Below are 7,054 nucleotides of genomic sequence, written 5' to 3'. Positions count from 1 at the left end.
TGGTAGTCATTGATGCTCATATTTTCTCTCTGCACATTATGTAACTCCTGCTTGAAGAGCTGCAATTTCTTGGCTTGCATATTTGTGATGTACATTTTTGTCAAAGTATCCCATGCCTCCTTCGACGTGCTTGCATCCTGAATATGCACAATCATAGAATCTAAAATACTGATAGACAGCCAGTACATGACTTTTTTGGCTCTCTCATGCCATCCTTTAAATGCCTGCAACTCTTGTTGATTGGGAACATTAGGAATAACTGGTTCTTGTTCAGCTCCAATAATGAACTCCCAATAGCCTTTTCCCTTAAGGAAATTCTTCATTCTAAACTTCCATGCTTGGAAGTTGTTCTTGTCAAGCTTTTTAGTGAATATCTATGAAGGAGCATCAGACGCCATTACAGAACACTGCAAAAATATTCTATCACTGCAAAAAAACAACTTCTGTCTCATAAGGGTAGATCTACAAAACTGACGAAAGTGGTATTTGACCACACAGTCACTTTGCGGCAACTTTTCACCGACCTATAGAACAATGGTCACATAGCCAAAATAGGGCACCTTTTTGAGTGTTTGCGGAAAACTTCCGCCACTAAAACGGCCCCTGAAACGGCCTCGAATCAAAAAAATATAGTCACCCAAGGCTTTTCCCTGTCCCGTAGCATATACTACCCTCTCACTGCACCACGAAGGGTGTCACAATCTAAGACAGTGCACTCTTGCACTTTCTAGCTGTACTACCTGCAAAGATTTACTCCCAAACTCGAAAAAGGAAAGCAACACTAATCCTCTTACCAAGACACTACGAACTTGGTTTGCTTCCTTAAGCTCCTTACCACAAACCGAGCTCTGATACCATGTGAAGAGAGTGGGAGAGAGGTAAGGAGTCTCACTTGCAGCTTTCTCACATACACAATGGGGGAATACACACAGGTGGAGGTTGAAAAGTAGTTTTCCTCTTCTTAGTTGTGAAAGCCAAAAGAACTCTCTCTCTTAGTACAAAAGGATAGATGAACCCTATATGTGGGTCTCAAACCAAACTCAGCTAACCTAGGTGGCATACTAACTGAGCCACTAACTAGAGTACATAAAGATAGATGTCATCCAGCTATTATTCATGGGTGGTGTACCAACCGCATCTGCAGCTCTAACAAGTCTGTAACATAAATGCACAACGGTCACCCTGGCATATCACGAATGGAGCTCGATATCTCAACATGAACATAAAGATATACATGTGAACCCCTTAGGATTAGGATTAGGGTTTGCCCCTATGCCCTATGTGGATAGTGCAATTTACACTATCTTTAACACCCCCTCTTAAATTGCACTGAGTAAGTAGAGGGTGCATGTACAAGACCTTTTTGTGGATTTTGTTTGGTGCATATGCTAGCATCCAAAACTAAAAAGAAATCAGAGTAGTATGTGCATATGTGAGCACATTGACTATGAAGAGAAAGCATGTACAATGAGTACAACTTACGATCCTGTACATATCATGGATTTCCCCCTCTTAAGTTGTGGGTCATCCTTCGGCTTTGGAAATAAAACCCAGAAGATAGGCCGAAAGGAAGAGGAAGGAAATATGGAGAAAGTCAAGTCCACCTGGATCAAAGACTAGTCGATCAAAAGATGACTGTCTGAATGTCTGCATGTATGGCTGCGTACTGAACATGTCAAAGCTGAACATGTCATGAGTCATCATGGACTGTGCAGCTGCTCTGAAGAAGAGGCATCCGGATGTGAGGCTAGTCGATGTAGCTATGGAGAAACAATCCGGTAGGTTGTGACATATGAGGTTGTCACCAACCCAAAAGAATTGACAGCAATGTGTGAGGTATGCTACAATAGAAGTATAATCTCTGTCGAATGATGCAGGGTCGAAGAAGACCGCATAGTCGGTATGGACAGAGTGATCCACGGGATGAAAATATGGGGCTGAAGGTGCAAGTATGATACGCTACTCTACTGAATAAGAGGCCCACACAAATGACAAGGTATAGGAACCTGTCCAACCTATATCCTCAATTGTCATGAGCTGGAGGTCTCTAGTGTGTGGATGGCTAAACATCCATGGGCATGGGATGTAGCGTCTATCATAGGCTCGTCGAGATGGAGCTGATAGTAGAAAGGCCTAAAAGCCTGAAGTACAACAGTGAATGCATAAAATGTCCCTCCGAATGCTAATGTAGGGATTGATCTTTCATCCTAGATCCACAACCACTAATGTGCATCAATTAAGGACTGTAAACGATAGCCATAAGGGCATGATGAAACACTAAGTCTCGCCAGGTTGCACTATTACTGAGGGCTTACCAAGAAGTGTGCCTCATGCTGAGGGCTTATCAAGGAATGTGCATGATCAAAAACTGTGGGCTGATCCATGCTAACATCTGAGGAGTGTGCATCTGATCTGTAAAGGCCAATGAGGCTAGAGTTTGCATCATAGACTAGTACATACCCTATGGCAATGAATGATCAAAGTAGGTTCTCTTTCCACTCACGAATCTCGTTCGGAGTCATGACTAGTGTATCATCAACTGTGTGATGTGGATAACTCCATGATGGAGGTGGTTTGGTGCTCTGTGCAAGAGGCTTACTCGTGTACCGGCAAGAGTGTCTACCCATGAGAACACTATAAAGGAGCTGCCACTGAGGGGCTTATGCTAAACTGTCAGAACCAAGTCATGGTGGAAGAACTGCAATGTACCAAGAATCAAGCCTATAATCAAATGATGACAGCTGAGTGTCAGGAGTAGCCAAGCGGCTATACAAGGCTGATGTATGTGTGTGGAAACAAATGCAAAAAATAGTCAACAATGCATGACTTTACATGGGTGGCATGTGTGTGTGCAAGAAGAAGGCAACAATCCTGAATCCGAGGAGGAGAACTCTGCCAAGTGCCATGCTGGTGTGGTGAACTGCCAAATGCCAAGAGAACTGAACTCGTGTCAGATGTGTGAAAGTGAATACTGATGATAGATCCGATGGGACTGACACCGGTGGGAACTAATCGGGTAATGTGGCAATGGCTGACTTGGCTTGATGGAATTGGATCTCCTCTATGGTGATGCTAGTCTATAGCTAGACTACACATCGATGCAATAAATGCAGCAAATGAATTATATCTTGATTCATTTTAAGTGTTGGGTATGCTGCAAAGGATTAGGAGGTGGTTCCGATGATGAGGATTCAATGATGCTAGCATGTGGAAATCTCATATGGCAGATCTAAGGTGCTCAGCATGTAGAGCATGATCTGCCGAGCATTTTTGCTGTTTATAGCTCTATGAAATTCCTCCTGGATCAAAAGATATAGCCCTCGGAAGGATAGGCCAAACTTTGATCCCAAGAAGGCCAAAAATGATGATGTGTCCTAGAGGGTGATGTGGCAGACTGGTGATCACATGCAGAATACAACTGTGCCTATGAAGAGGCAAGTGTGCATGTCTGGCACTCTGTGTGTTGAGGTGGCACATGGGTGACTGTGCTGCTGAGGTGTCCCATGCTGATGTGGCAGGCTAACATGTCATTACTAACTAGACACTACATGATGAGGTGTCATTGCTAAGGTGGCCAGTGACATGGCACTGCATGGCCATGACCTTGCCATTAACCTCTTTCTTGAAGTTTAAAAGGATTGAAATGTCCTCTTCATGGAATAGAAAAGTAAGAGGTTGTTCTCAAACTTGAAACCTAACTTGAAATGACTTCTCCATTTGCTGCAAGGTATGATTATTTTCTAGAGTCATCCGATGGATTGCCAGAGCAACTTTGCTTTCTTGAGATGAGCTTCCTATATTCTCTACTCCAGCTATGTCCTCCTCATCCTCCTCCTTTTTCTCCTCCTATAAAAGGATAAAATAATTATGAGATTCAAAATTTTAAATTAATTATAATTTTAAAAAGGCTTTTAAATGAATAAAGAAAATTAAAGATAAGTTTTCATACCTCTAGATATCTTTGTGGTCTTTTTATGTAACGTTCTGAGGCAAGGTCAGTGTCATATCCATCTCCTTCAGCTTCCTTACTATCGCTGGTGTCCTCACTATCATATCCACAGCTTTCAGCATTTTCAGCATCTTTCTTGCTCTCATCATACATGGCCATCTCTATGTCAGCATACTCTTCATGTGAGATCGGACCTTTCTTCTCATACTTTATTGTGAGAGAAGCCATGGTATCAAGGTATTCCAAGTAAGCAAGGCTCTCAATAATATTTACATGGTGTCCTTTTCTAATAAGAGCTTCAAACAAATGTCCCATTCGACACAATGTGACTTCCCATCTAGACAGTAGCAAAAATTCCATCATACTAATTAAAAGATCAACACTTTTTACTGGCCTTTCATAGTGATTTGCATTGCGATGGAGGGGACTTGGAGCTTCATGCTCTTCCAGCAGTAGTTGCAATCTCTTTGTATTCCCTCTTATGTTGTTCTATAAGGAGTAAGGGCTCTTCATGCACAAGAAAAAGGTTTCAAGACTTTGTATCTTGAGACCGCATTCTCTCTTGTCCCTCTTTCTTGAGTATATACCATTGTAAATCTTAAGCTCATTGCCATATTGTTTTTCTAGGGTAGCAGACATTTTTTCCTTGTCATCTTTATCAGCAAATATGACTATATTACATAGTTCCACTCTACCAATGGTGGTATGTAATATTCTATCAAGGAGTTGACGAATGTCATCCGGTGATATTTCATAAACAAAGAAAAGCTGAGGCCTCTCCCAAGCAGTGTTGTCAGACAAAAAATCATTCAATGAAACTCCCTTGTACTCAACACTCTTTCCAGACTCTGAAATGATTCTGAAATGATTTCATGTATGAAAAAAAATCCCTTGTTCAAAGTTTTTGCTTTTCTGAGAGTGTGCTTATTGATGACTTTTTGTGCATCTGCATACACATTTTTCGGAATGTCACTTGGCATAGAAGGAGTAATTTCAAATCCATCATCTTCTACTTTCACCCATTTATGCACCCATGCCTTTTGTTTAGCCAATGGTAAAGATGATGCCATCTGCCTCACAATGCTATGATCAATTTTACATTGGCTAATTGGAATATTTTTTTCTGCCAGCAACTATTCAATTGCACTCTTTACTGCATCACGCTTGACCTGTTGGATGATGCAATCTTCCATGCAATGATCTTTATCCTTTTTGCCAAAAAACCATTCTTTGGACATTAATTTCTCTGCAGCAAGACTTGCGTATTTGTCTGGCAAGTTTCTTAGAGGCCTCCACATCCGAGCCGTCATCTCTTTTTTCTCAATCTTCTTTGCCTTGTCTTTAATCAATGATGGAGCCTCATATGCGACATCTCCCTTCTCACATGCAAGACACACATCTTTGATCTGATGAAAAATTTCATCACTACAGAAAAGTATGCTTGTATAGTCTTGATACCTATCCCTTACTGTCTTAAAGCTTGTAATCACCTCTGTTCTTTCTTGCTTTTATTTGGTACAATGGCACTCAAGCATGTGTAGAAGTCAACAAGATTATCTGCTTCCACTTTAGTTGCAGTTCTTTTGAGAGTGGTCATAGGAGAATGAAAAGTTCTCCATATGGTCCTAGCTTTGAGCAACATCTCTGAAGTGGAGGTGATCTTTCGTAGTGCATGAATGTCATGATTAAGTCTTTCCGACTCAATCAAATATTTTTTCTCATTCTTGATGATACAAATGCATGTAGAATAGTAGTGAAATTGAGGCACACTCGTGAAGGTTTGATAAGTAATTTCTCCTTTGTTGTATGCCTCTCTAGAACACTCATTACAAGCATAGGCATAGTGCTGACCATCTATTGCCTCAAATGTGCAATGAGCTAAGAAATTTCTCTTAGCATCCTTTATATGTCGTTCTGGATCATTCACTGAACTCTGTCCTTCTTGAAGTGAGGGAACTTGTTTTCCGAGGAACTGAGTGAATTGCATCTCAAAATCTATAGGCTGAGAGAAATTGATGGATTGACTAGAATCTCCTCTAATTGGCCAAAATGCCCTTGGACGGGGTACCAAATTAGAAACAACTAGTTTTTTTCCATCAATCAAAGCCTGAAAAATCTTTTCAGCATAGACAATATCTAAGGTCTTGCTGTTGGTGAAGACGTTTGCTTTGACCACCGTTGAAGCATGTATAACTTGAGTCTTCTGGCCATATATATATCCTGGATCCTCATCTGTCACAGCCTCATTCAAGCAAAGATTTAGGTTCTTCATTGATAACATTTCTGCTTCTAAATCTGACTCCATTTCAAGACCCTCCGCATCCTCTTCATGTTCTTCCTCTTCTCTTCTTTGCCCTTTCTTTGTATATGAACGACCTCTTTTTCGAGTTATAGGACTTGGAATTGTAGCTTGTGAAGTACTTGCCTTTTGCATTTGACGTTGGGGTTTATTTTTTAGGGGCTCTATGTGAACCGCTTTAGATCGCCCTACTTCTTCTTTTATTGCCTCAACTTCAAGTATACTCAAGGGCTGCACTTATTCTATTATTCCATCAACTTCATGAGTTACACCATCTAAGTGAGTAATACCATGAACAAGAGATGCATGTGCATGTCTTGTCTTATCTCATGCATGTCATCTCTCAGTCAATTCAATTCCTATCTGAGATGCATGTGCACGTCCTGTATCATCTTATGCATGTCATGTCTTAGCCAATTCAGTTCCTGTCTCAGATGTAGATCCCTTGTAAGCATCCATGTGTACAAGACCCTCATCCAATGCTACAATGTGTTCTGTCTCATCCACTCCAGTTCCTCTCTCATTTGTATTACCATGAACCAGGTCTACATGGCGTGTCTCATCACTTTCTTTCTCATGTGTGGATTCTTGCACCTTAGGTCCCTCCAATGAAGTTGAACCTTATTCAATGACACCCTGAAAGTATTCAAGGATAATCTTTCACTGCATTTTTCTTGCTTCCTCAATGGGAAATTCCTCCCACACATGTTGGAGGATCTCCAATGCAGGAACCAATTCAGGAAATCTAGGTGCTTTTGGCGGTGGCATCACAAAGTGCATTGCATCTTTCTTTGAAAGAAGAAACA

Source organism: Dipteris shenzhenensis, chromosome 21, assembly GCF_047967505.1.
Source record: "Dipteris shenzhenensis isolate YYH24624 ecotype China chromosome 21, Dip_SZ_1.0, whole genome shotgun sequence".
Taxonomy (NCBI): Eukaryota; Viridiplantae; Streptophyta; class Polypodiopsida; order Gleicheniales; family Dipteridaceae; genus Dipteris; species Dipteris shenzhenensis.
Note: the sequence above shows the minus strand (reverse complement) of the source record.